Source organism: Arachis hypogaea, chromosome 11 (assembly GCF_003086295.3).
Source record: "Arachis hypogaea cultivar Tifrunner chromosome 11, arahy.Tifrunner.gnm2.J5K5, whole genome shotgun sequence".
NCBI lineage: Eukaryota > Viridiplantae > Streptophyta > Magnoliopsida > Fabales > Fabaceae > Arachis > Arachis hypogaea.
In genome coordinates, this window is record NC_092046.1 from 94,986,553 (window position 1) to 95,001,934 (window position 15,382).

The 15,382-nt window shown below is 40.6% G+C and overlaps 1 non-coding gene across 1 annotated transcript; it reads left to right on the plus strand.

Annotated features, from left to right (window-relative positions):
- The first annotated feature begins 2,103 nt into the window (after nucleotides 1–2,103).
- LOC112725213 (small nucleolar RNA R71) lies at nucleotides 2,104–2,211 on the plus strand. The gene has a single exon (XR_003164336.1). It is a non-coding gene; the product is annotated as a small nucleolar RNA R71 (small nucleolar RNA).
- Nucleotides 2,212–15,382: the final 13,171 nt, after the last annotated feature.

The following is a 15,382-nucleotide window of genomic DNA, read 5'->3' on the forward strand; positions in this document are numbered from 1 at the left end:
TGCACCAATTTAGGCATGTAAAATGCCCTTGCACACAACTCTGGGCGTTCAGCGCCAGGTTGGTGCCCATTTTGGGCGTTCAACGCCCCTTTGCTGCCATTTCTGGCGTTGAACGCCAGAACCATGCTTGTTCTGGGCGTTCAGCACCAGGATGCTCCCATTCTGGGCGTTCAGCGCCAGAACTATGCTCTGTTCTGGCGTTTGAACGCCAGACAGATGCTCCTCCAGTGTGTGATTTTTCTTCTGCTGTTTTTGATTCTGTTTTCAATTTTTATATTTATTTTATGACTCCTCATGATCATGAACCTATAAAGACACATAACTAAGAAAAATATAGTTAGATAAATAAACATTGGGTTGCCTCCCAACAAGCGCTTCTTTAATGTCAATAGCTTGACAGTGGGCTCTCATGGAGCCTTACAGATGTGCAGAGCTTTGTTGAGACTCTCCAACACCAAACTTAGAGTTTGGATATGGGAGTTCAACACCAAACTTAGAGTTTGGTTGTGGCCTCCCAACACCAAACTTAGAGTTTGACTGTGGGGGCTCTGGTTGACTCTGCTTGGAGAGAAGCTTTTTCTGCTTCCTCTCCATGGTTGCAGAGGGAGATCCTTGAGTTTTAAACACAAGGGAGTTCTCATTCCATTGAAGGAATATTTCACCTCTGTCAACATCAATCACAGCTCTTGCTGTGGCCAGGAAAGGTCTTCCTAGGATGATGGATTCATCCTCTTCCTTTCCAGTATCCAGGACTATGAAATCAGTAGGTATGTAAAGGCCCTCAACCTTTACTAATACATCTTCTACTTGTCCCTAAGCCTGTTTTCTTGAGCTGTCTGCCATCTCTATTGAGATTTTAGCAGCTTGCACCCCATAGATTCCCAGTTTCTCTATCACAGAGAGGGGCATGAGGTTTATCCCTGAACCAAGGTCACACAGAGCCTTAAAGATCATGGTGCCTATGGTACAAGAGATTATGAACTTTCCAAGATCCTGTCTCTTCTGAGGCAATGTCAGTTGATCCAGATCACTTAGTTCATTGATGAACAAGGGAGGTTCAACTTCCCAAGTATCAATTCCAAACAATTTGGCATTCAGCTTCATGATTGCACCAAGAAACTTGGCAGTTTGCTCTTCAGTAACATCCTCATTCTCTTCAGAAGAGGAATACTTATCAGAGCTCATGAAGGGCATAAGGAGGTTCAATGGAATCTCTATGGTCTCTAGATGAGTCTCAGATTCCTTTGGTTCCTCAGAGGGAAGCTCCTTATTGACCACTGGACGTCCCAGGAGGTCTTCCTCCTTGGGATTCACGTCCTCTCCTCTCCTCACAGGTTCGGCCATGGCGCTTATGTCAATGGCCTTGCACTCTCCTTTTGGGTTCTCTTCTGTATTGCTTGGGAGAGTACTAGGAGGGATTTCAGTGATCCTTTTACTCAGCTGGCCCACTTGTGCTTCCAGATTTCTAATGGAAGACCTTGTTTCATTCATGAAACTTACAGTGGCCTTAGATAGATCAGAGACTAGATTTGCTAAATTAGAAGCATTTTGTTCAGAGTTCTCTGTCTATTGCTGAGTTGATGATGGAAAAGGCTTGCTATTGCTAAACCTGTTTCTTCCACCATTATTAAAGCCTTGTTGGGGCTTTTGATCCTTCCATGAGAAATTGGGATGATTTCTCCATGATGAGTTATAGGTGTTTCCATAAGGTTCACCTAAGTAATTCACCTCTGCTATTGCAGGGTTCTCAGGATCATAAGCTTCTTCTTCATAAGAAGCCTCTTGAGTACTGTTGGATGCAGCTTGCATTCCATTCAGACTCTGAGAAATCATATTGACTTGCTGAGTCAATACTTTGTTCTGAGCCAATATGGCATTCAGAGTATCAACCTCAAGAACTCCCTTCTTCATAGGCGTCCCATTACTCACAGGATTCCTTTCAGAAGTGTACATGAACTGGTTATTAGCAACCATGTCAATGAGTTCTTGAGCTTCTGCAGGCGTTTTCTTTAGGTGAATGGATCCACCTGCAGAGGTGTCCAGTGACATCTTTGATAGCTCAGATAAACCATCATAGAATATATCCAGGATGGTCCATTCTGAAAGCATGTCAGAAGGACACTTTTTGGTCAACTGTTTGTATCTTTCCCAAGCTTCATAGAGGGATTCACCTTCTTTCTGTCTGAAGGTTTGAACATGAGCTCTAAGCTTGCTCAGCTTTTCAGGAGGAAAGTACTTGGCTAAGAAAGCCGTGAACCAGTTCATTCTTTTCATTGTGAACCACTGTCATGCCTCCCTTTTTGGGTACAACTTGGACAGGGCTCACCCCCTGGGGCTATCAGAAATAGGATAAATAGTCCCAACCTCTAGTAATTTAGTGACCTCTTTCTGCACCACTTCCTTCATGGCCGGATTTAACCGCCTCTGTGGTTGAACCACTGGCTTAGCATCATCCTCCAATAGGTTCTTGTGCATGCATCTGGCTAGGCTAATGCCCTTAAGGTCACTTATGGACCACCCAAGAGCTGTCTTGTGTGTCCTTAGCACCTGAAGTAGTGCTTTCTCTTCCTGTGGCTCTAAGGCAGAGCTCATGATCACAAGAAAAGTGCCATCCTCTCCCAGAAAAGCATATTTCAGGGTTGGTGGTAGTGGTTTGAGCTTGGGTTTAGGAGGCTAATCCTCTTCCTGAAGAGTTTTCAGAGGCTTTTCTGTTTCCTCTGGTTCCTCCAGATTAGGCTGAACATCTTTAAAGATGTCCTCTAGCTCTGATTCGAGATTCTCAGTCATATTAATCTCTTCCACCAAGGAGTCAATTATGTCAACGCTCATGCAGTCATTTGATGTGTCTGGATGCTGCATAGCTTTGACAGAATTTAACTTGAACTCATCCTCATTGACTCTCAAGGTCACTTCCCCTTTTTGGACATCAATGAGAGTTCGTCCAGTTGATAGGAAGGGTCTTCCTAGAATGAGAGTTGCACTCTTGTGCTCTTCCATTTCCAGCACTACAAAGTCAGTGGGAAAGGCAAATGGCCCAACCTTGAAAATCATTTCCTCAATTATTCCTGATGGATATTTAATGGAGCCATTAGCAAGTTGAAGACATATCCGGGTTGGTTTGACCTCTTTAGTCAAGCCAAGCTTTCTGATAGTGGATGCAGGGTTTAGGTTGATACTTGCCCCTAGGTCACATAGAGCTGTCTTGGTACAAGTACCCTCTAATGTGCATGGTATCATAAAGCTTCCGAGATCCTTAAGCTTCTCTGGTAAGCTTGTTAGAATGACTGCACTGCATTCTTCAATGAGAAAAAATTTTTCAGTTTCTCTGCAATCTTTCTTATGACTTAAGATCTCTTTCATGAACTTAGCATAAGAGGGTATTTGCTCAAGTGCCTCTGCAAACGGGATCTTTATTTCAAGAGTCCTGAGATAGTCTGCAAAGCGGGCAAATTGTTTATCCAGTTCCGCTTGGCGAAGTTTCTGAGGATAAGGCATCTTGGCTTTGTATTTCTCAACCTTAGTTGCTGCAGGTTTATTTCCTACAGAGGTGGTTGGAGAAGCCTTCTTAGGAGGGTTACAATCAGCACTTGCAGGTGTCTGATCCCTCATTGGCGTTTGAACGCCAGGATTAGGGGTTGGATGGGCATTCAACGCCAATTTTCCACCCTTTTCTGGCATTTGAACGCCAGAATTGGGCATGGAATGGGCGTTTAACGCCAGTTTTTCACCCTTTTCTAGCGTTTGGACGCCAGAAGTGGCATCCACTGGGCATTTAATGCTAATTTTTCACCCTTTTCTGGCGTTTGAACGCCAGAAGTATTCCTCTATGGGCTCTTACTTTCCTCAGAGGGATTTTGGCCAATGGTTTGGTCGTCCTCTGTCAGTTGTTCCTTTCTTGGCTTTCTGTTACCTTGAGCTGAATTATTCAATGCCTTTCCACTCCTTAGTTGAATAGCTTGGCATTCTTCTGTTATCTGTTTAGATAGCTGCTGTCTTGTCTAATTCAATTGTACTTCCATATTCTTGTTAGCATTTTTAGTGTCTTGGAGCATCTCTTTAAATTCTGCTAATTATTTTGTCATAAGAAGCAATTGCTGATTAAGTTCAACAACTTGTTCTTGAGGACTAGGATCAGTAGATACTGCCCTAGCCTCTCCTTTTATGGAAGACTCACTGCTTGAATACAGATGTTAATTTCTAGCAACTATATCAATGAGCTCTTGAGCCTTTTCAATTGTCTTTCTCATTTGTATAGATCCACCAGCTGAGTGGTCTAAAGACATCTGGGCTTTTTCTGTAACCCCGTAGTAGAAGATGTCTAACTGCACCCACTCTGAAAATATTTCAGAGGGGCATTTCCTTAGCATCCCTCTGTACCTCTCCCAGGTGTTATAAAGGGATTCCTTATTCTCTTGTTTAAAGCCTTGGATGTCCAGCCTTAGCTGTGTCATCCTTTTTGGAGGGAAATATTGATTCAGGAATTTCTCTGATAACTGTTTCCATGTTCTTATGCTTGCTATGGGTTGGTTATTTAACCACCTCTTAGCTTGATCTTTTACAGCAAATGGAAACAGTAATAATCTGTAGACATCCTGATCTACTTCCTTATCACGTACTGTGTCAGCGATTTGCAAGAACTGTGCCAGAAACACAGTAGGTTCTTCCTGTGGGAGACTGGAATACTAGCAATTATGCTGCACCATGATGATGAGCTGAGAATTTAGCTCAAAACTGCTTGCTTTGATGGGAGGTATACAGATACTACTCCCGTATACAGCAGTAACGGGGTTAGCATATGATCCCAGAGTCCTCTTGGACTGTTCATTTCCATTTAGGTCCATGATGGAGAAAAAGGAATTGATATGAATTGCAAAAAAATTATATTTTATTTTTATTTTATTTAATTAAAAATAACCGAATAAATAAATAAAAAAATTAAGATAAAATAATTGAAAAATAAAATAAAAGTTTAAAAAACTAAAATAATTGATTAATTAAGAAAATTTGAAAACTTTGGATATGATTTTTAAAAAAAAAGATTTTGAACTTTGAAATCTCAATTAAATAAATATGAAAGATATTTTTTTGAATTTAATGAGTAAAGAGAAAAACAATTAAATGACACCAAACTTGGAATTTTTAGATCAAAACAAAGAAAACAAATAGGAAAACTTTGAATATCAAGATGATTACCAAAAGTAACTTTTGAAAAATTTTTAAGAAAACTAAAACACAAAGGACACCAATCTTAAAATTTTTTATACTTTAAATACTAATAATTCGAAAAATGAAAGAAAAATAAACTTATGCAATTGACACCAAACTTAAGATATAAAACTAAACTCAAACGGAAGACTCTAAACCAAATAAACCGTTAGTTGTCCAAACTCGAACAATCCCCGGCAACGGTGCCAAAAACTTGGTAAACGAAATCACAATCACACTTTTGCAATTCCGCACAACTAACCAGCAAGTGCACTGGGTCGTCCAAGTAATACCTTACGTGAGTAAGGGTCGATCCCACGGAGATTGTCGGCTTGAAGCAAGCTATGGTTATTTTGTAAAACTTAGTCAGGATGTTAATAATAATTCTCAGTTTTAATTGGAATGAGTAAAAGAACATGGATTAAATAATACTTATTATGCAGTAATGGAGAATAGGATGAGGTTTTGGAGATGCTCTGTTTTTTGAGTATCTGCTTTCCTACTGTCTTCTTCTTCACGCACGCAAGGCTCCTTCCATGGCAAGCTGTATGTTGGTGGATCACCGTTGTCAATGGCTACCATTCGTCCTCTCAGTGAAAATGGTCCAGCTACGGGTTTTGTAGGGCTAATCATCTGTCGGTTCTCACTAGTGTTGGAATAAGATCCGTTGATCCTTTTGCACACTGTCACTGCGCCCAACATTTGTGAGTTTGAAGCTCGTCACAGTCATTCCTTCCCGAATCCTACTCAGAATACCACAGACAAGGTTTAGACTTTCCAGATCTCAAGAATGCTGCCAATTGATTCTAGCTTATACCACGAAGACTCTGGTCTCACGGATTCGAATGCTCTGTTGTCAGGAGATGCAATCAAACTCGTGAACCAGGAACCCAAGAGATACACACTCAATCTAAGGTAGAACGGAAGTGGTTGTCAGGCACGCGTTCATAGGTTAAGAATGGTGATGAGTGTCATGGATCATCACATTCATCCTGTTGAAGTGCGAGTGAATATCTTAGAATAGAAACAAGCATGATTGAATGGAAAACAGTAGTAATTGCATTAATCCATCAAGACACAATAGAGCTCCTCAGCCCCAACTATGGAGTTTAGAGACTCATGCCGTAGAAAATACAAGTTCTGATGTAAAATGTCATGAGGTACAAAATGAATCTCTAAAAGTGGTTTTTATAATAAACCAGTGACCTAGGTTTACAGAAAATGAGTAAGCTAAGATAGATAGTGCAGAAATACACTTTCGGGGCCCACTTGGTGTGTGTTTGGGCTGAGCACTAAAGCTTTCACGTGCATAGGCTATTCCTGGCGTTGAACTCCACCTTTTGTGCCAGTTTGGGCGTTTAACTCCAACTTTTATGCCAGTTCTGGCGTTTAACGCTAGAAAAGGGTAGAAAATTGGCGTTTAGACGCCAGTTGTCATTATCAAAACTCGGACAAAGTATGGACTATTATATATTGCTGGAAAGCCCAAGATGTCTACTTTCCAACGCAATTGAGAGCGCACCAATTGGGCTTCTGTAGCTGCAGAAAATCCATTTCGAGTACAGGGAGGTCAAAATCCAACAGCATCTGCAGTCCTTTCTCAGCCTCTGAATCAGACTTTTGCTCAGAACCCTCAATTTCAGCCAGAAAATGCCTGAAATTACAAAAAAACACACAAACTCATAGTAAAGTCCAGAAATATGATTTTTATTTAAAAACTAATAAAAATATACTAAAAAGTAGCTAAATCATACTAAAATCTATATGAAAATACCACCAAAAAGCTTATAAAATATCCGCTCATCACATCTCTAATGAGATGTTTGCAGCTTGTACCTCAAGGATTCCCAAATTCTCCATTACAGAGATTGGCATGAGGTTTATGCTTGACCCTAGGTCACACAGAGCCTTTTCAAAGGTCATAGTGCCTGTGGTGCAAGGAATAAGAATGCGTCCAGGATCTGGAAGCTTCAGAGGTAGCCTCTACTGAACCAAAGCATAGAGTTCTTTGGTAAGTAGTGGAGGTTCTTCCTCCAATGGGCTTGTACCAAATAACTTGTCATTCAGCTTCATAAGAGCTCCTAACTATCGAGCAACTTGCTCTTCACTAGTGTCTTTATCCTCATCAGAGGATGAGTAGTTATCAGAACTCATGCACTGCAGAAGTGCATGCAAAAGAACCTCAATGGTCTTTATAGTTTCCTTTGGTTCTGGGCTAGAGGTTTCTTGAGTGGGACTTAAGCACTCAAAGGTTGTGCTTTCACTAGCATTCAATGCCAGCTTTGATACCTCTTTGGGCATTGAACTCCCTTGCTGTGCACCCTTACTAGCATTAAACGCCAGTCCCTCTAGTGTTTTCGGCGTTGAACGCCCAGCAGGGATACCTTTGATGGCATTCAACGCCAGCTTCCCTAGGTGTGTGGGTGTTGAATGCCCAGGGAGGGGTTCATCACTAGTGTTCAGAGCCAGGAAGCCTGCCTGGTTGGGCGTTGAACTCCCAGTGAGGGGTTCCTCACTGGTGTTTAGCACCAGAAAGCCTGCTTGGTTGGGCGTTGAACACCCAGTTAGGGGTTCCTCACTAGCATTCAGTGCCAGAAAGCCTGGATGTTTGGGTGTTAAACGCCCAGCCAGTGCTCCCTGGCTGGTGTTCAATGCCAGCTCTGCTGCCAGGATGGGCATTGAATTCCCAGTGAGGGGTTCCTCACTGGCGTTTAGTGCCAGGCTTGCTGCCAAATTGGGCGTTTAACGCCCAGTGAGTACTTCTTTACTGGCATTCAATGCCTTTCCATTCTCCTCAGATTTGACCGCTACCTCCATGGTTATGGCCTTGCACTCTTCTCTAGGATTCACCTCAGCGTTACTTGGAAGAGTGTCAGGAGGAGTCTCAGGGATCTTTTTGCTCAGTTGACCAACTTGTACCTCCAAGTTTCTAATGGCGGACCTTGTTTCATTCATGAAACTAAGAGTGGTCTTAGAGTGGTTGGATACCAGAGTGACTAAGTCAGAAAGGCTCTGCTTAGAGGTTCCCATATTTCCTTGAGAAGATGGGAATGGTGGTCTGTTGCTGAACCTATTTTGGTTCCTTCCACCTTGATTGTTATTGAAACCTTACTGAGGTTTCTGTTGATCCTTCTATGAGAGGTTAGGATGGTTCCTCCATGAAGGGTTATAGGTGTTTCCATAGGGTTCTTGGTCCACGAATCCCCATACATTCGTATAGCTGTACCAGCAAGTGCACTGGGTCGTCCAAGAAATATCTGAGCGAGTCAGGGTCAATCCCATGAGGATTATGGTTATCTTGCAGATCTTAGTCAGGCAGATCAGAAGGTTGTTGATTTGAAAGATGGAATTACAATGTTTAATTATAAGAATAGGAATAGAGATGTAAGAATAATATCCGAAAGGGGTAAAACCAATTGGAATAAGTAATATGAATAGAGTTGAGAGTTGGAATTGCTTTGTCTTTCTGAATTAACTCTGGTACTACTGCTCTCCTTGCTTATGAGAGATTTCTTCAGTGGCAGGCTGTATGTGATTGACACTGGTTTGAGTAGCTGCCAATACTCTTCCAGATCTGAACCCCAGGTTTAGTGCATATCCACTCTGATTGAGGGTGAAGCTTCTTAGGATTCTAGCCTCTACCACAGAAACCCTAATCTCCCCGTAAATCGACTGAACTGATGTTTAGAGAAGTCCCCAACGAAATCGTGGATTAGCCGTCTGAGAGACGTATATTCAAGCTGGTGGTTCATCATTGTCTGATGAAAGACGCACTCTGAACCCATGTAGAATGTGATAACCTTATGCCAGTTCAACCCATTTATATTGATAAAGAACGAATATACATCTTTGAATTTATCAAACACGAATCGAAGAGAAATAGTAATACTTTTATTAATTCATATGATTCAGCAGGGCTCCTCCCCTCAAACTAGAAGGTTTAGAAACTCATGTGAAGAGAAAATACAATGGAAAAATGTGAATGGTGTATGATATCCAAAATGCGATGTAAAATACACCCTAAACCCTAAACAGATGACTAGTAAGGGTAAAGTAGTGTATTTAGTGCTAAAATCTACTTCTGAGGCCCACTTGGTGAGTGTTTGGGCTGAGCTTTAATGAAATCCACGTGCTATGAAGCTCTTTGGGTGTGGAACTCCAGCTAGGGGGTCCTCTCTGGACCTTTGGACGCTGGGCTCTGCTCTTTGGGCGCTGAACACCTAGAAGGAGGCAGAAGGCTGGTGTTAGATGCCAGTTTTGGGTCTTCTAATCCGAAGCAAAGTATGAACTATTATATATTTCTGGAAAGATCTGGAAGTCAGCGTTCCATAGCCATTGAGAGCGCTCCATTTGGACTTCTGTAACTCCAGAAAAGCTCTTCTGAATGCAGGTAGGTCAGATCCGGATAGTGATGCGTGAGCATCTTTCCTATCTTTTCCTAGTGAATTTACATTTAAATTGTCGAGTTTAATCAAGAATTAATTATCTTTTAGCCACTATGGATGCTACTTTGATTCGTGCGCAATTTTGTTTATTATAGGTAGCAATTGGTTGGATTTGATGGTGTTTCCGCAGAAAAGAGAAGGCTATATAGGACAGGAATGGCTTAGAGGATGGAGGGGAAGCTTGCACAAATGGAAGGAGCACAAGAATTAAAGGAGATGACCAGTGAGAAGTGATGCGTGCGCGTACCTGATGCGTGCACGTGATTTTGAGATTTGCAAAGCGACGCGTGCGCGTACCTGACGCGTACGCATGACACGCGAAGAAGACCATCGACGCGTACGCGTGACATGCGCCACGTCATCAAAACTCTGATTGCTATAATTAATTCTGATTTAAACTTTAATTTTGATATATAGGAAAAGATATTATATTAGTTTTAGAAAATAGATCTTAAATTAATAAGGATTAGATATAAAAGAGAAAAGAAACTTCTCTTCAGGGGGATATTTCCACCTCAGCCCAATTTACAGTTTACCAGAATCCAAGTTCTCACTCTTTTCCACGAGCAACTAAACCTCCACTATTAAGGTTAGGAACTCTGTCTATTTGTATGGATTGATTCTATTGTTTTTGTATTTTAATTCATGTACTGATTTATAATTTAAGAATTCATGTATCTTATGAATTTGGCTGGAACGGAAGTATGACCCTCTTTCTAATTGAGTTCTTGTATAACTTGGAAAAGCTCTTTACTTGAACAACAGCTTGAAAATAATTTCTCCTAAAATCTAATTATCTGGACTTAACAGGATACGTGACATATAATCCTCTTATATTTGGATAATTTGGATTTTTGTGGCATAATAACTAGAATTAAACTTCACCCCCTAATTGGAATTAATTGACCAAGGAATCGGCGGTTGATGAAAGTTAGAGGAGACTAGAAAGGTCTAAGGAATTAGGGTCTAGTCACATATAGTTTGCCATGAATTAATTCTTCCATGATTAAAATAAATTAATAAGAAAAGTCAATCCAGAAAATAGATAACTCTGAAACCTTAACTGCCTTCTGCATATTATTTTTCCAACTAATTTACTTGCCTGTTTTCTGATATTCTGAATTTACTGTTTAATGCTTTTGAACTCTCAAACACTATTTTCTGCTTGTCTAACTAAGTAAATTAATCAACCATTGTTGCTTAGACCCTCAATCCTCGTGGGATCGACCCTCACTCAACTGAGGTATTACTTGGTATGACCCGGTGCACTTGCCGGTTAGTTTGTGGTTATAAATTCCGCACCAAGTTTTTGGCACCGTTGCCGGGGATTGATAGTGATTAACAACTATTAGTTTTTGGCACCAATTTTATTTAAATTTAAAAATAAATAAATAAAAAAATTTGCACTAATATTTTTCTTAATTTCTGAATTTAAGTTTGGTGTTCCCTAGTTAGTCTTATTTTAATTTTTCTTATTTAATTTGCCTAATAATTTCAATTTTGTTTGTCTTAATTTTACTAGTAATTTTCGAATTTTAGTGTTTGTTTATTTTATTCAATATTTTTATCTCTTTACTCAGGTTACCTCACTAGGAATTCTTTGCACTCTGACGTAGAGAGTGCCATCTTTTCTTGTCTTCTGTTTGTTTATGCGCAGGAACAGAGACAAGGAACATCTCTTAGACTTTGATCCTAAACTTGAAAGAACTTTCAGGCGGTGTTTGCAACAAGCAATAATTTATAAGGCTGTAGAATCCACTATGGATCCTAACAATGCTGCTAATGCCAATGTGGCAAATCCGAATGGGAATGAACAACATAAGAGAGTACTTGGGTCTTACTCTGCTCCTACTGCAGATCTTTATGGGAAAAGCATTGTGGTGCCTCCTATAGCTGCGAACAACTTTGAGTTGAAGCCACAATTGGTCACCCTGGTGCAACAAAACTGCCAGTATCATGGTCTTCCCCACGAAGACCTAAATCAATTTATTTCTAATTTTTTGCAGATTTGTTATACTGTGAAGACAAATGGAGTGAAACCTGAGGTGTACAAACTCATGCTCTTCCCGTTTGCTCTGAGGGATGGAGCAAAGCTATTACTAGATTCCCAATCCAAGGAGAGTTTGGATACTTGGGACAAGGTTGTTACTGAGTTTCTTACTAAATTTTTCCCACCAAAGAAGCTGACTAAGCTTAGGGTGGGGTTCAGACCTTCAAGCAGAAGGATGGTGAAACTCTTTATGAAGCTTGGGAGAGATACAAGCTAGTGACTAGGCAATGTCCTCGGAATATGTTCTCCAAATGGACCCAACTAGATATCTTTTATGAAGGTTTAGGTGAAATGTCCAAGATGTGCTTAGATAATTCTGTAGGTGGTTCATTGCACAAGAAGAAGACACCGGAGGAGACTATTGAGCTTATTGAATTGGTTGCTAGCAACCAATATTTATACTCATCGAATAGGAATCCTGTGAACTCTGAGGCTCCTCAGAAGAAGGGTGTTATGGAAGTAGAAGCTCTTAATGCTATCCTTGCTCAGAACAAGCTTATGTCTCAGCAAATAAGTCTACTTACTCAACAGATGGGTGGCATGAAAGTCTCAGCTATCAACACCCAAAACCCACCTCAAGAGGTCCCTTATGACATGATAGGTAATTTTATGCAAAATGGTAATTATGATTATGCTCAATCCTCTTCTGAACAGGTCAATTACATGGGGAGTGGTCCTAAAAATTCCAATAATGATCCATATTCTAAGACATACAATCAGGGGTGGAGAAATCACCCAAATTTTGGGTGGAGGGACCAACCTCAGAGACCTCAGAATTTCAATAATAGTTCTCAGGGCGGCTTCCAACAGAACAATCACAATAACCACCAATTTCAGTCTCATCAATAACAACCACCTCAGCAGGCAAACTCTAAATCCCAAGAAGATTCTAATTGGGAGATGATGAGGAGTTTTATTCATGAAACCAGAGCCTCCATTAGAAATTTGGAGGTGCAAATGGGCCAACTGAGCAAGCAAATACCTGAGAGGTCTGCAAGTACATTTCCAGGTGATACAGTGGTGAACCCAAGAGAAGATTGCTAGGTTATTCAATTGAGAAGTGGTAAAACAGCTGGCTCTGAGACAAAGGCCAATGAAGAGCTAGTTTAAAAGGAAGCTCCAGAAGAGAAGAAGGAAGAAGTGGAGCACGCCCCTCCAAAGCATGCAGACAACCCATTCCCTGACTCTCTTGACACTAATCCTACATTGCCAAAGGCTCCTGAATACAAGCCAAAAATGCCATATCCTCAGAGGCTTCAGAAGGCTTCCAAAGAAAAGAAATTCTCTAAATTTTTAGATGTCTTCAAGAAGCTATAGATCAACATTCCTTTTACAGAGGCTCTTGAGCAAATGCCTCTCTATGCAAAATTTATGAAAGAATTGTTAACCCACAAGAGGAATTGGAAGGAACAAGAAACAGTGGTGTTAACCAAGGAATGTAGTGCCATTATCCAACACAACCTTCCTGAGAAGATGCCAGATCGAAGGAGCTTTGTAATTCCTTGCACCATTGGAGATGTCACCATTCAGAGAGCTTTATGTGATCTTGGAGCTAGCATCAATCTCATGCCACTTTCATTGATGAAAAAGCTTAAAATTGAGCAGGTAAAACCCACTCGTATTTCTCTTCAACTTGCTGATCTTTCTATTAAATTACCTGTGGGTGTTATTGAGGATTTACTTGTGAAAGTAGGACCATTTATTTTTCCTGTTGATTTTGTTATATTAGACATGGAAGAGGAGGTAAAATCCTCTATTATACTTGGTAGACCCTTTTTAGCTACAGGTAGAGCTCTAATTGATGTGCAAAAGGGTGAATTAACCCTGAGGGTCAATGAAGAGCAGGTGGTCCTTAATGTGTTTGAAGCCTTCAAGCACCCTAATGATTCTGAAGGGTGTATGAAAATAGATGTTATTGAACTACTTGTTCAAGAGGTACTGAAAGCTGAGGTACCTGATGACATTCTGGATCCTATTCCTGAGTATGAATTAGTAGAAGTTGATGATTCCCCACCCCAGAAGGCTGTGGTTCACACGCCTAAAGCAGAGGAGGAAGCCTTCAAGCTTGAGCTCAAACCTTTACCTCCTTCTCTAAAATATGTGTTCTTGGGTGAAAATGATTCATATCCAATGATTATTAGCTCTTCCCTGAGCCTGAAGAGGAAGAGGCGCTTATTTCAGTGCTCAGGAGCCATAAAACAGCTCTTGGGTCGACCATTAGTGACTTAAAGGGGATTAGTCCAACCAAGTGTATGCACAAGATCCTCCTTGAAGATGATGCTAAACCAGTTGTGCAACCACAAAGGAGACTCAATCCAACCATGAAAGAGGTGGTCCAAAAAGAGGTAATGAAATTATGGGAAGCAGGTATTATTTACCCTATTTCTGACAGTCATTGGGTAAGTCCTGTGCCGGTAGTTCCCAAGAAAGGAGGGATGACAGTGATCAAGAATGAAAAGAATGAGCTTATTCCTACAAGAACAGTCACAGGTTGGAGAATGTGTATAGACTACAGGAGGCTAAACACTGCTACAAGGAAGGATCACTTCCCCCTACCTTTCATTGATCAGATGCTTGAGAGGTTAGCCAGTCATGCTTTTTATTGTTTTCTAGATGGATATTCTGGATATAATCAAATTGCAGTGGACCCTCAGGATCAAGGGAAGACAGCATTCACATGCCCCTTTGGAGTATTTGCCTACAGGAGAATGCCTTTTGGACTTTGTAATGCTCTAGCAACTTTTTAGAGGTGTATGTTTTCAATTTTTCTGATATGGTTGAAAAGTTCATTGAGGTATTTATGGATAATTTTTCTGTTTTTGGTAATTCTTTCGAATCCTGCCTTAAGCCTTTATCTGTTGTCTTGAAACGGTGTCAAGAATCAAACCTTGTTTTAAATTGGGAAAAATGTCATTTTATGGTTACAAAAGGTATTGTTCCTGGGCACTGGATTTCAAGTAAGGGAATTGAGGTTGATAGAGCTAAGGTGGAGGTAATTGAAAAATTACCACCACCAGCTAATGTTAAGGCAATCAGGAGTTTCTTGGGTCATGCAGGATTTTATAGTAGATTTATAAAGGATTTTTCTAAAATTGCTAAACCATTAAGCAACCTGTTGGTTGTTGATGTTCCTTTTGTCTTTGACTCTGATTGCCTGCATGCTTTTGAAACTCTGAAAGCAAACCTTACCTCTGCTCCCATCATAGCTCCCCCTGACTAGGATTTACCATTTGAGTTGATGTGTGATGCTAGTGATTTTTCTACAGGAGCTGTTTTAAGACAAAGGCACGGCAAGCTTATACATGTCATTTACTATGCCAACCGTGTGTTAAATGATGCCCAAAAGAATTACACAACTACAGAAAAGGAATTATTAGCTATTGTGTATGCTGTTGATAAGTTTAGATCCTATTTTATTGGTTCTAAGGTTATTGTTTATACTGACCATGCTGCTTTGAAGTACCTTCTAACCAAGCAGGACTCTAAACCAAGATTAATCAGATGGGTGTTACTCTTTCAGGAGTTTGATATAAAAGACAAGAAAGCAGAAAATCAAGTAGCTAACCATCTCTCCAGAATTGAGCCTGATGTAGGAGTACAACCACCCACAGCTGTGACTGAAACATTTCCTGATGAGCAATTGTTCCTCATTCAGCAGGCTCCAGGGTTTGTAGACATTGCT